General features: G+C 42.8%; 1 long non-coding RNA gene across 4 annotated transcripts in view; it reads right to left on the reverse strand.

Annotated features, from left to right (window-relative positions):
• LOC120541188 overlaps positions 1 to 14,872 on the reverse strand; it is a 154,473-nt gene that overhangs the window by 21,361 nt on the left and 118,240 nt on the right. For 3 of the 4 annotated variants that reach the window (XR_005635963.1, XR_005635960.1, XR_005635961.1), the window contains one exon: positions 3,228 to 3,396. The exons of the other annotated variant lie outside the window; for it this stretch is intronic. This is a non-coding gene — a long non-coding RNA (uncharacterized LOC120541188). The remainder of the gene's footprint in view (positions 1 to 3,227; positions 3,397 to 14,872) is intronic. 4 annotated transcript variants of the gene reach the window in all.

Raw genomic sequence — 14,872 nt, forward strand, 5'->3', positions numbered from 1 at the left:
TTCTGAACTGTTTTATTCCAGTAACGAGTGGCGAACATCCAGCAATCAACTTCAGATTTGAAGTCAGTCCACTCTCATTGTCCAAAGATGAATTTCATCCTTTCTTTCTTTTTAAATGTTGCAACACAACACTCTCAAAATCAGATAACCTGCTTTTTTAAATCCAACATCAGTTGAACAAACTGAGCTAAATTATCACATCTCATAAAATGTACATTTGGCTGCCATGTCCATCTCCCTCCAGACTGAGGAGGCCCTGCTGTTGGCCTTTGTTCCCTTTGTGTTTCTGATTTTCGAGCAACTTCTCATTGTGTGATCTGAAATGGAGTTATCCTTTTTTTGGTCCGTGACTTTATACTTTAAACATAAAATCCACAAATATGAGTTCTGTAGGCTCCTGTTTTTATAGTTACTGTGCTAAAAGCATTGGAGGTCTGGGGTCAAATCAAGTGTGGAGAACTAGAATTAGCAGAGCACTCATTGATTGGCTCAGGTGACAATTCCATCCTTTGTATTCCTGTCAAGTCACAGGGTTGTAGCCCACAGGACCCCCTCCTATAATCTTCAAGGGTACTGAATGACGAGAAGAGTCTGGCACAAATACCCTATGTGCCAAGGAGGTCAAGACAGGCTCACAGATTTGTTCAACAGTGAGAACATCGCCAAACGAGCATATCAATTTCAAAATGTTTGTGCTATGGTTTTCTGAATAAGTGTAGAGGGGCTGCAAGAGGTGCCCGTGCTGCATTGGGTGCAAGACAGAAACCAAACCTGACATCTGTGCCCTATCCATCATGTCTCACACACTCACTGGGTTGGGTTACAGCCACTTTTAATTGCACATTTTGTAAAATCAAATAAATCCATAGTACCTAGTGAAATTAGGCAAAACCCAGACAAACCAAATTTGAACTCAGGACACTGGAACTTTGAAGTATCAGCACAAAGCACCTGGTCATTACGCCACCCACATAACATTCTCAAAGACACCTAAGCTACTTCTGGGTCACAGGGCGCTGAAGTTTTGCCTAGCAGCATTGGACACAAATAAGGAATCACCTCTGGACAGGGTGCCAGTCTATCACACCCCCCACTTATACTCACAGACCATTTTAGACCCACAAATTACCGTAGACATGTAAAGAGCACACAAGCACCATGTAGACAGTGTGATGTATGGCTGGCCGTTCATCCCAGCCAATACCCCCAAGCCGCCAGATGGAGCCCTCCCTGCAGTATGGAGGTTCCCCAAAGACCAGCAGGGCATCATGGGCATTGCAGTTTTTATACACAGCTCTGATGGATGCCAAGGGGGCCACTAGGAGACACTGCAGGAGGGAAAAACGGTTATTTACCCTACGCCCCGGAAGTCCGTCCAAGTCACATGGACAAGGGGAATGACGTGCTTCCGGGGTGAAGAAAAGGACTTTTACCTGACCCGGAAGTGATAGGAGTCCCATGGACTGGGGCTTGGGAATAATTCCGGGTCAGGAAATATAAAAGGATTGTGGGAGCTCCCAGTCGGCGAGCTGAGCTGGGTGGTAGGAGGGCAACGTGTCTGGGAGTGGTGGAGAGTATTATTGATTTATTATTGTGATTGTTATATGAGTATAGTGGAGGAGAGGGTGCTTTGTGCACTGTGGCATAAAAATAAAGTCAACTTGTGGACTTTTATCTGGTGTCTAGAGTTGTGGACAAGGGTTCAAGGGAGCGATACTGTACCCTATCTGTCAGAACAGGAACATCTCAGGTGGTTATATCTATAAAGGCAAAAATAATTCAAAAAGACTTGGAAAATGAAGTTTAATGTAGAAAAGTGCAAAGTGCTACAAGTGGGCAAAAGGAAAATCAATTATAAATACAAGATGGGTGACACAGGGAGCAACCCCTGACATGGATATTGGGTGTTGTGCTAATGCAACATTTTCTTTGCCTAGGCAACATACCGAAGTGATTAAAAAGGCAAATAAAATGTTAGGCTATATCATTAAAACGGTTGACTATAAATCAGGGAGTGTTCTACTCAGACTAAATAATGCACTAGTGAGACACATCTGGAATACTGTGTGCACTTCTGGTCAGCACGCTACTGAAAGACATAGCAGCCCTTAAAGTTGTACAGATGAGAGCAGCCAAGTGCATGAAGGACATGTCCTACTGTGCCCGACTCAAATAATAGACCTAGGCATGGGGCTCTAATCCAGGACTTCAAAACCCTCAAAGGCATTGACGAGAATAAATCAGGTACTCGATAACACCAGTGGAGACTAAATGTATTTCATGTATTTAAAAGTCTGGACTTCATTTTGGACAAATCAAGAGCATATTGCCAGTTTTATGTCGATTTATTTTTTGAGATTTTATGCCAATGCAAGGTCCACCCTGATGAGTGACCCTGCAGCCTAGTGGTTTGCATTGTAGCATATTAGCCACTGAGGGCCTCTGCAAAGACAGCTGCCCACTGGCATCACAGTAAATAGTTTGGAGTTAGGTGTATGCCCACATACTGTATGTGGGCATTTACACTGCTATGCCTCTCTGGAGTCAGCAGAAGGCAGTTCATCAAGAGTCCTGGGATGAAAATGACTCAGCAGTGGCAGATGTGGAGTTGCTTGGACTTCGTGTTTGGACCTTCGGTTAAAGGTGCCATACAGAATAATGATACTGACTGAAAACGTTGAGTATTTTTGTTAGCTGGCTATCCCCTACCTGAACAATATTCCACATAAGGTGGATACAAATGCTTACTAATTTTGTTTTTTGTCAGCTCACCACTACCTTTAAGACCCTGAATGTCTTTTAAGAGCTAAGTACTCAGTCGGTAATGTAGAGCACTCCTTCTCGGCATCTTCATTATTACTCTCAGAAATGAAGGGCACTATGTATAACATGTCACACTTGCTGAGATTTGCACAAAGTCTGCTCCGCGCACATGAGTGCTTTGTTAACAGATGTTTTTAACTGAGTAGCATCTTGATGTGGGAAGCATTTGGCTATTTTAGTGTGGCATCTGCATCGCTGTTGGCTTCCTTTACTTTCACACCTTAGATGTTTGTAATAATCATCTCAACTGTAGAATTCTTTACATTTAATTAATTTGAGAAATAAAGTTAACACTCTTCAAAAGTTGCTCTAAACCTTCAGAAACAATAAAAGTGTGCCAGTACGATGGCACAGATCTACAAGTCGCTGCAAGGAGTTAATGAAGCATTGTGCTCAGCACTCACCCTGCCTTCCATAGCTCACAGACTTTTCAATGGCCGGTCATTGACACAATGAGTGTTGTCTTATTGTTTGACATCTCCAGTGTTTCATGATGCCAACTTGAGAATGGACACACCATACTGCACTCTTCTCCATTTTCTTTAGGTGCCTCTACAGATGACGTCTCTGCAGCTGTGAAACCACATAAGAGCAATGTTATTCATTGGCATGTGTGGCACTGGGTTGGGCATATAGGTCAAGATTCTGCAGAATCCATTTCTATGCATCAACTCAAACATAAAAGTGACCACCAGCTTTGCATGTTTTCAGCCCGTAGGCTAAAAGACCATGTAGTGTATATGGGTGAACTGACAGCGTTTGGAATTTAGAGGACCATGGATACTAGCGGCTGGGAGGGAGTGGACAGCTGTGTTTAGGAGGTCTTGCCTTTTGTGTGACACCCTCATCAAGTGGTCATAATGGTACCATCATGCCATCTGCCACTCTCTGTATGTGCATAATATCAGGCTGTAAATGATATTTATTTCATATAGTGATGTTATAAATAGTTTGGTAACTGCCATTTTCTTTCTTTCTTTCTTTCTTTCTTTCTTTCTTTCTTTCTTTCTTATCCCTGCCAGGTTAGTTCAAAGCCTTCCTGAGTCTGAAGTTATTTTTGAAAGAATGAGTTGAGTCAGCCGATCTCATTAACTTCTTGAGGATGTTCCAAAGTCTGGGCACCCATAGAGCACAGGCTGGTTTGCCTGAATTGGTGGACCTTAGTGAGCTGTGAGAGGGATGGAGGTTTTTGACGTAGTCTGGTGCAAGGCCATTTAAAGCTTTATAGTAAAAGAATTTTAAATTCGATCCTGTAAGACACAGAGAGCCAGTGAAGGCAGAGCTGAATGGCCGTTGTGCAGAGTTTTGAACCAACTGGAACTGTGATAACATATTAGAAGGGACGCCTGCCAGCAGGCAGTTACAGCAGTCGATAGAGGATGTCATAAAAGCAAGGACAAGGTTTTCAGCATTAGAAAGCAGAGGAATAAGCGAACGGCAAGATATGTTACTGAGGTTGAAGAAGGAACGTTTCTTAAATAGATTTATGTGGGTAGAAGAAGAAAGAGACAAATCAACAATGACAAGATTCCTTGCAGAAGAAGCTGAATGTTCCTAAGCTCATGTACTTAAGCAGTGGTTTAGTGACAATTAGCGAGACTTTAGTTTAGTTAAGTTTTAATTTTAAAGAGTGATCTCCCATCCAGGTTTTAAAATCACTAAGGCAAGCTGTGAGCTGACAAAGTTCTGACGAACTTTCACTTTTAATGCTGAAGTAGATCTGAGTACCATCTGATAACCCCGTTCAAAGCTATGAATAATATGTCCAGATACAGAGGAGCAGAGGGCTGAGGACAGAGCCATGGGGAACTCCATGTGCAACGGCCACTGAGCTGAATATGCTGTAGCCAAGACTAACAAATTCCTGCCTATCAGTCAGATAAGACTTCCACCACTGGAGGGTAGTGCCAAAGATACCCAGAATGTCCTCCATTCTGCAAAGTTGAATACCATGCTTGAATACCATACTTCCCCAAAGCAGAGCAGTTTCATACCTGTGCTGTGCTCACAAACCAGACTGAAAGGACTCCATCAGCTTATTGTAAGTTAAGTAACTGGTCAGTTGGGAGGCCACAACACACTCAAGAACTTTAGGCAGAAAGTTAGGTGAGAAATAAGCTGGAAAATGTTCACATTGTCAGCATCAAGACCAGACTATTTTGGACATTTGTATAGAAAGCAGCTGGCACAAAGATGTGTTTATTATTGTCATAACAGCAGGATTTGAAAAGTGTGGTGTGGATGCGGTCCAGTGCACAAGTAGTAGGCACCACTTTACAGAGAAGGTCATTAATACACGGAGCTGCATGGAGAGGTAAGAACGGGGAACGGGGAATGGGGGACGAACTTATATTAGTTGAATTATTAAAGCTTTTAACACTAAACATGGACGCTTTCATTTCTGCATCTTCATTGATTTGGTTTGTTTAAGAAGTCTCAAAGGACGTCAAGACTGCAGCCCAGAGTTGCTGTGAGTGGATGGCTGTGGCTACCTTAGTGTTAGGGCACTGCGCATCATGAAGGGACAGAAACGGAAGTCAGGGATTTCACATGTTGTAAATGACTGCCCCCTGTAGGTCAGCATTATCAGAACACATCTATCTATCTATCTATCTATCTATCTATCTATCTATCTATCTATCTATCTTATTTTTGCCACCACCTCTGACACTTCACAGATGAGAAAATACTACAAAAATAATCAATTCCAGGAGGGAGCCATGGTTACCTGCAGCGCAAAAAGAGTGCCAGCGAGAAACGCTTCTCTGAACTGTCATGCAGGATTTCATCAAGTTTTTTTTTTTCTTTTTTAATTGTATCACCTTTTTCTCTACAGCCCTAAATCTTTCACTTTTTCTTGCTGTCTTAAAATGTGATTATAGCATACTGGTTTCTATTTTTTCATAGGGTGTGGAGGCGATAACTACTCATAAAATCATACTGAGAATAGAGCCAGCCTTTCTGGAGTAATTCAGAAAATGAGTGATATACACACATAGCTTCATGAAATATGACTTGAGAATTGCCTTGAAACAAAGCCCAGAGTTCTCATTGCAGCTGGGACAATGGGAACGTTTTAATGCCACTGTGACATCTAATGGAGGCATGTAGTATAAGGCATGTAGCACAGAAAATATTTCTATATGGTGCCTTTCATGATAAGTGTCACTACAAAGCACTTAGTCACTGCAGTTTTCTTTTTTGTTTTCATATACATGTACTGTATAATGCCTCATAATGAACACCATGCACATTTTCATTTATTGCTTTCCTTTCTTAAAAGTGCTTTTATTAATTCTTTATAAAGGACCACCAAGATATACCACCAGCACTTAAGAACAAGTAATCCTCCTGAAGCTAAGCGTGTTTGGCTGGTACTTGGGTAGGAGTCCAACCACAAGGGCTTGGGTTGCTGCCTGAAGAGGTGAGGCCTGCAGGAGGCGCTCACCCTGTGCTGGGTGCGGTGACAGGGACACTGGGTTGTAAAACTGGCACTGTCTTTGATGGAAGAAACATAAAACTGAGATCCTGACCCCTGGGTATTCTTTGAAAAGCATAGGGAGTACCCCAATGTTCTAACTAAACTGCCCTCCATGGCCTTGCCCATTCTTGCCCCTAATCATCCCATGCCTCATTTTGGCTATCTCTCACCTCAACACCACCAAGCAGCTAATGCCTGGTGCAGGTGGATGTTGAACACCGCTGGTGGTTGAAGTGGCTCCCCTCTGTCTATGTAATGTTCTTTGGGTTGCTAAAAAAGCGCCAAATTAATGCAACGATCCATCTGTCTATCTTAATTAGCAGCACTTTGGTCACTTCTTTCTTTTAGGGAGTGTTTTTATAATGGCAACTTTACAATTTGGTTTAGGGTTTTAATTTCTTTCTTTCCTTTTAGTATAGTGCCTTCTATAATGAAAACTATTATAAAAACACTTAACGATTGCTTTATCTTTCACTGTATAGTGTGTTTCATGTGTGTTACCAAGCATTTTTCTCTTTCTTTCTTTCTTTCTCTTTATGGACGCCATGACAAAGTGTGCCCATTCTTTGTTTTTTTTCTCTGCCCTTTCCTTGTGTGGCATGTATTCGTACTAGATGCCAGCCCCACTGAAGGCACCATCTCTTGGCTTCCTGCAAACAAGATCTGGCGCTGCTGAAACATTGATGGTTTGATATAATAGAGCAGGAAAATGAGCTTCCTGTTCGAAAAGAAGAAAAACACTGGCATTTTTCTTTAAATAAAAAACAGTGCATAAATCATTCTTCCCTCTGTGGGTGCAGCCGTGAGGATGTGAAGGGAATTCAGAGACGCTGGCATTGCCCATGCGCCTGTGTGCCAAGCGCTGCAGAAATCCCCCCGGGAGCCCGGCGCCTGCACGTTGCTGTCTGTCCATCTGCAGGTGCTCCTCTTCTTCCTGGCAGACCAAAGACTGAACTTGCACTTTTCGTTGTTGTTGTTTTTTCTTTCTTTATGCGTTGCCGCTGTGTCTCCCTGCCTGGACATCCAGCCCTGCTGTTCAGTTGAGTCACAGCAGCTCCAATCTTGTCTCTTGTTTTCTGCACCATTTCCTACTTTGTCCTCATCATCCATTCATTTTTTAAACACAGATTTTGCAGGAGAGTTTTGCAGGAAGCCAAAGCCTTTTCTGTCAGCATCGCACCCACACCATCCCTGCACAAACTGACAGTTTATCACAGGACAAATGCATGCACACTTGTCTCCATTTATTCGAAGATCCTATCTTTTGACCGTGTGAGGAGGCCATCAAGCTCATTTGTTTAGTGAAGCCATCCCAATATCTCATCCAGATCATTCCAAAAGATTGTCAAGGTTTCTTCTTCTGCTGCATGTCGTTTGTTTCAGATTCCCACAAATCTGTATGTAAAGAAGTGCTTCCTGGCTTCAGTCCTAATTTCCGTATGTGATTCCCACTTTATCAGTGCTTTTGAGGATTTTGAAGACCTGAGTTAGGTCCCCATACAGCCTCCTCTACTCGAGACTAAAGGTCCTTCAGTCCTGGGGTGCCCTGGCTGCTCCCTTTCTTGTACTGTAGTGACCGGAACTGCACACAGTACTCCAGATGTGGTGCATTACAATTTGAGCATAACATCCATCCATTAACAACCCGCTATAGCCTAACTACAGGGTCACGGGGGTCTGCTGGAGCCAATGCCAGCCAGCACAGGGAGCAATGCAGGAAATAAAACAAACCAAACCCACCGCAGGGCACACACACACACACACACACCAAGCACACACTAGTGACAATTTACGATCGCCAAAACACCTAACCTGGATATCTTTGGACTGTGGGAGGAAACCCTCACAGACACGGGGAGAACATGCAAACTCCACGCAGGGAGGACCCGGGAAGCAAACCCTTAAGAGTCTCCTTACTGCGAGGCAGCAGCGCTACCCACTGCGCCACCGTGCCACCCGAGCATAATATCCTTCACTTTAAATCCAACAGTTTTACATTATAACTTATCATTTTATTTGCCTTTTTATTTGCTTCAGCTCATAGCCCAGACAATGAGAGAATAGTGTCAGCATAAACCTTGAAATGCTTTCATTATAAAGACTTTTGATTATGATGCATGAGTGCAATTCTACTCGTTGCCATATTATTTTATATATTTGTGTGTTTATAGTGTTCTTCCATTCCAAGTCCAGTTATAATCTTCATTGTTTGTGCTCTTCACCTTGCCACACGTCACCCACTCTCCTCTGCATCATGATTAGTGAGTGGAACTGCCTGCCTGACCTCAAAACTTCTGTTATCCTGACCTAAACACTCTCAGAACACGTGTGTCTTTAAGAGACAAACTGATTAAGGAGATTTTAATTATTGTTGTGATGTGAAATTTTGCATACAAGTTCATAAATATTTTGTATGTCTTTATTTGTAACTTAGACAAAGCAATGTAATATTAGTGTTACATTATACAGTAGATAATAACAGCAATGGTTTGATGGTTCGGGTCCTCCCTGCGTGGAGTTTGCATGCTCTCCTTGTGTCTGCGTGGGTTTCCTCCCACAGTCCAAAGACATGAAGGTTAGGTGCAGTGGCGATCCTACATTGTCCCTAGTGTGTGCTTGGTGTGTGTGTGTATGTGTGCCCTGTGGTGGGCTGGCACCCAGCCTGGGGTTTGTTTCCTGCCTTGCGCCCTGTGTTGGCTCCAGCAGACCCCCGTGACCCTGTAGTCAGGATATAGTGGGTTGGATAATGGATGGATGGGTTTGATGGTTTAAGAACCCCTTCCCTCCTTTTAGGACTGAATCTCTTTGTAATTTTACGACAGGGTTGGATGAAGTGCCTCAAACAAGTCTGACCAATATGTCTCTGCTAAAGTCTCTCAGTCAACCCCCACAGGAAAGCCAGGCTGCCCAACTGCCAAGCTTTACCTTAACACATGGTTTGGAGGGTGGCAGCTGTGTGGGTATTCTGTCCCTCCATTGGTCTGAAGTATGGCTGTTTGGAATTAACTGGTTTGTATCAGAAGCCTTTAAGTACCATGACGCCCTATTGGCTGTAGGGGTTGGACAGAAAACCAATAAATTTGCTTGCTTCACCTCACCCTCTCTCTCTTACTAAACTGATGAAGACCATCTCACACCATGAACTGAAAAGGACAACACAATGAAGAGCACAGCTCGGCAGCCATATTGAGACAGGCATGAGGCCTGTTGTGAAGAAAGCTGACCACAAATGAGGACTTAACTAGAGACATTTTAAGTAACTAACAAGTCTGAGTGCCACCTGAAATGACACATCACCATTTATCAGGTTGTATGGTTGCCGATATTCACTTGTACTTTGCATATTGTTATTATTTATGAATATTATCAATAATATATTATTTAAATTGTAACTTAACTCCTGCTTGTCTTTTACAACACCTAATTGCCTGAGGTTACAGATGTAGAAGAGAAGTTATATGGTCTGTCTGGGAGATTTGAGGCATTCTGACAAATAAGTAATACAAAAGGGGAAAGTAGAGTAATAGAGAACTCTACCAAGACAAAACAGTTAGCCATAATGGGTATGGGGGTGCAGTGGCTAGTGCTATTGCCTCACAACTTGAGGGTTCTGAATTCAAACTCCTGCCCAACACTCGATGTCCTTGGCTTATATCTTATCATATTTTTTGCTTTCAGCACTCCTGGTGTGCTGATCCTATCATTTACATCACGTCTAACTACAGTTCTGTTGTGTAAAATGCACTTTGTTGTCATTTCCGCTATTGTCATGAGGCCACATTGAGTGATTGTCACAAATATGTTACATTACTGGAGATGAAAAGTCACATGACTCATGACACAGGTAACATAAACAGCTGTCATGGTGCATTAGTAGTACAAGTAATAACATCAGTATATGGCATTGGTGAGGAGTCACAAACACAGGACCCCTGACAGGCAATTGGTATAGGCGGCAGATGTGGGTGCAGTGCATAACGAACAAATATGTTACACTAGTGGAGGTGCATGGGCATGTATGTGTGTTATTTACTTCTCACTTGTTTGGCAGACACCTTTATCGACAGTGAATTACAATATTTGAGATTTTGGAGCAAATGCAGGGAAGGTGACTTGCTCATGGCAGGGTTGGAACCCACAACCTCCGGGTTTTTAGCCACTCAACCTATTTAGAGGAACATCACACAGGTGGTTCACATGTACAAAGGAAGTGTTTATGGGTGGTAGAGAAAGAGTGTCAATGGGATCAGCTTGGAATAGATGATTTTGGTGACTGGCATGGGTACATTACCCTGGCCCAGCATTCACAGGACAAGTCACACATGCAGTTGTCATGGGTGTCAGACAGTTTGCCTGAACACATTAACTGTGACTGAGGTGATAGAGGTAACTGGTATATCTGAATAAACAGATGAAGATCAAAGCACAGCACGCCATCAGTAACTGTGGTAAAAAGGAAAACAGACCACATCTCCCAGGTCATGTGGGCCACTGGCATTGTGTTTTTATACAGTACTTCATTTTTTCATATTTTGAAAAATTCTAATTGTATTTTTGTTTATAGATTAATGTAGTCTAAACTCTTAAGATTGTTAAAAACCTAATTTATGTTACTTCAGATAGATGAATGTTTGCTGCTCTCCAAACTGTATTTTTGCCAACTTTTTACACATCAATGACAAGTGGCATTTCAAACACATTTTTCAATCTGGCATGAAAGTCAAGCGCAGAATTCAAAAATTATCCCCAATTTCCCCAGTGACATTTAATGTAAAATGCGTGATTTCTTATTTATTTTTTTAAACAGCTCAAAGCTCTGATTTTAACCTGCAATGGAACTGGGAATCAAGTTGGGTCCTTCTGCATAACACAAAGTGTTATTTGTGACCTGAGAGGTTCGGGGCTTATTATTGTGTGTTGAAGGTGGAGATGGCAGCCTTAATACCACTTTACCTGTTGTCATTTTAGTCGTTTGTGCTGCACGCTAACAACTCCAGAGCTCCATTTTCTAATCCTAGCTTGGACACTGGCTGGAGCCATGCATGCATCTTTTTCTGGGACTTCAGTTTTACTCCCACATCCCAAAAATGTCCATGTCATCAGAAATCATAGATAAATGAGTTAGAAGATGGCTGCCTACTCGGCTAGTTCACTTTTGGGAGGAATTCCTCCTCTTTTCTCCTGATCCACTTATTTTCATATCTCTGTGAGATGTGACTCTTGTTCTGAGCCCAAGCTTTCAATAAAAGGGCCTGGCGTCCTATTGTGGCACCATCAAACAAAAGGCTGGAACCGACTATAGGTAGGACACCAATTCTTTGCAAAGCAGAATCAAACAAAACTTGGGAGTTCATCGAGAAAATAAAATATAGAGACAGAAAAATGAGATCACATGCTTTGAGTTCTAACCCCAACCAGAGTGCCACCATGCCATTCTAAATGAAAATGCTTTTTTCTATCCTATTTGTGTGACATGTATCTCTTTCTGGTTCTTGTGAGTGCTACATTTGGTAAAATATGGTGCTTCCTGGAGTACACTTAAAGGAACTTGCTGGAAAACACTTTGAACTCAGTTGTCCTACTAACAGTTACACTAATATAATATCCAGTAGTTTATAGGTTTATAGCTCACATGTGCAGAGTCCACTGACATTCATCCTTGCCATGCTAATCAACATGCAACACATTTCCACTCTTCAGGCCGTGATCAGTGATTGCACTTTCTGTTTTCCAACCTCCATCTTTGTCTACATGATAGAGCTTCGGATCAGATTTTCAATTAACAGTCATCAGACTAACTTGCTAGCATCCTTCACACATTTTAGTCTGAAGGCTTAAAACAAAGATCCAGATCCTTACAGCTTTCCCTTTTACTCTGGACTTCCTCTAGTACTGTTATCTCTCTCTTAGAAATACAAACTCAAAAATGGCAGACACTCACCTGTAGCACAAGCTTGACATTGACTTTGGTTAAATGTGCCATCAGAGCTGGGACAGGTCACCTCATGCTAGGAACTCATTATTGGATAATTGGCATGATTTTGGGCTACACTCTGTCCTTCTGACAATAGCTAAAGATGTCTCAATTTCAGACAACTCTAAAACAGTTATATTCTGGATTAACTCGTAATGTGAGGTTACCACAAGTTTAGTAAAAGAACAAATTCTGCATACCCCTAACTATATGTGATATGTCAGCAGATAGTTGGTAAATGGATAAATAGATGTGAAAGGCACTATATAATAGACTGTGGTGGGCTAGCACCCTGCCTGGGATTTGTTCCTGCCTTGCGCCCTGTGCTGGCTGGGATTGGCTCCAGCAGACCCCCGTGACCCTGTGTTAGGATATAGCGGGTTGGATAATGACTGACTGACTATATGATAGATAGATAGATAGATAGATAGATAGATAGATAGATTACAAGCAGTATTGTAATACAGAGAGCAGTGAAATTCTTACTTGAACATTTAACTAATATGCAGCATGCCAGTACTCTCACATACCATAATAGTGAATAATGTATTAAAATACATAACTTTATATGTGAAAGGAATAACATGATTATATGGTGCCCACCCTATTTAAAGAGATCTTCCCTTCGATACCACAAAGAGCAGCACATGGTGATTGGCCAAGACCAGTGCCACCTAATTCTTATAGATGAGTAGATGAAATGTACTATATAATTAATAGATAGGCAAATAGATTGATTGATAGACAGAAAGGGCACTATATAATACATAAATAGGGCACAACATATAGACAAATAAAAGGTATTATATATGAGATGTTTGATGTCCCAAACAACGCCCAGGAATCCGGATTTGTCAAACGATAAATCGAGATATCAGCCTTATGTCGATTTCTCCCTTGGGATAGTCCAGGATTCATCGATCCCTCCGGATCCAAAAAATGCCTTGTGCTTGCTTCATTTTTTTCGTAGGGCGGTACTTCGCCTGCTCCTGCCAAAACGACGAGATTCCTTGGCTGTCTCGTTTTATTCTGTCCTAACGCACTCACTCTCTAACGCCGCGATCTTTTCCAGGCATTTCGCACGTTATTTCTCCGTCATAATGGCTTAGTAACCCATTAAAATAAAGCAGGACAATCTTAATTATATACAGCGTATGTTACGGTACAATCAAAACGCGCACAAACATCCAGTTTTCCTGCAACTGCTTAATCCAATTTAGAGTGACAGGAGGCGGAGATTCATAATCAAGCCTGAACGGGACACCATTGGAAGAAAACTGAAGTTCGCAGGGAAAAACCAATTTGCACAAGGAGAACGAGCAATCTCCACACAGAAAATGCCTTCTCCATGATTTGAACCCAGCCACCTGAAGCTCAACGGCAGCCCCGTGCCACTCTAGAGACCTTTATTAGAAACCATTGTCCCTCGTCGCCTGGAGACTTTCAAGTAGCACCTGCACTAGTTCTATGCCAGAGACTGCAGGCACATGCATGTGCGCACGTATATCCGATGTGCGAGCGCCCTTCTGAGTTGATCACGTGCATGTGGTTGTATTAGCGTGCGGGCGCGTGTGTGTCAGGGAGGGGCTGTGCATTTGTACATCATTATAGGGATGAATTTGTCCCCAGAGTCTGGCATCATGTAAACTCGACAGCCTGGGCTCCTTGCCATGACCCCAAGATTTTTTTTTTTATTTTGGTGGTTTTAGTTTAGCGCACATTGGATCGCTTGTATCCGAACTAACATTTACATCAGCGGGTCCTCGTGGAATCCCCGGGGGTATTAGGTTGGTGTTGCACGGGTGAAAGCCAATGCCGTTCTGGGCTCGTATATCGCTCCTGTGCGTTTATTTATGTCAAATCTACTGCTGCCTGTACCCCTAAATCAAGCCAGTCTGCGCACAGCTCTGAAAAGCCACGCAGAGGAGGGGGTGCAGGTGGTGCTAAACTGGCACAACGTCGTCCCGTCCTCGGCTTGCCAACACCATCTGTCAATGGCGTGAACATCTGCAGCCCAAGGTGCCCTTGTCACCCAGTGTTAGAGTTATGAGCTTGGCAAGTCCATTAAAACAACAGCAGCCGCAGATCAGCCACACGCGAGAGAGAGAAGGGAGAGAGCGGCGAAGAAAATTGGGGTGGGGGGCGGGCGATGTCAATAAGAGAGCCCCCTCCGGAACAATGGCTCAGCTGAGCGGCTGATAGATGAAAACAATTTCTTCCTAATAACGTGCGTGCACATTCACATTTGCCAAAAGCTGGTTTCTGTCCTTAGCCCCCCCGTTTCTCTCTCTTGTTGAAGGCTATCCTATCATTCGTTTTAAGCCCCCACACCCCATCCTCTTTGCCTTTCCGAACAGATGGTGTCTCTTCTGTTTTGCTTTTTGTCCTCCTTTATTTCTTACTATATTTTCCAGCAGGTGTGTGAGAGGATGCACCAGTTATGCACCTGGCATTTTTTTTCAGTTCTTTGGTATCTTCAGAACTGCTCATTGGCTTTTCTTCCAACCGCCATCCCTGTATGTATGTTGCTGAACACCTTCCAAGGTGCAGTTTAGCAGCTCAGCAGCTTGAGCAAAACGTTGGCCAAAAAAAAA

This window comes from Polypterus senegalus, chromosome 12 (genome assembly GCF_016835505.1).
Source record: "Polypterus senegalus isolate Bchr_013 chromosome 12, ASM1683550v1, whole genome shotgun sequence".
NCBI lineage: Eukaryota > Metazoa > Chordata > Cladistia > Polypteriformes > Polypteridae > Polypterus > Polypterus senegalus.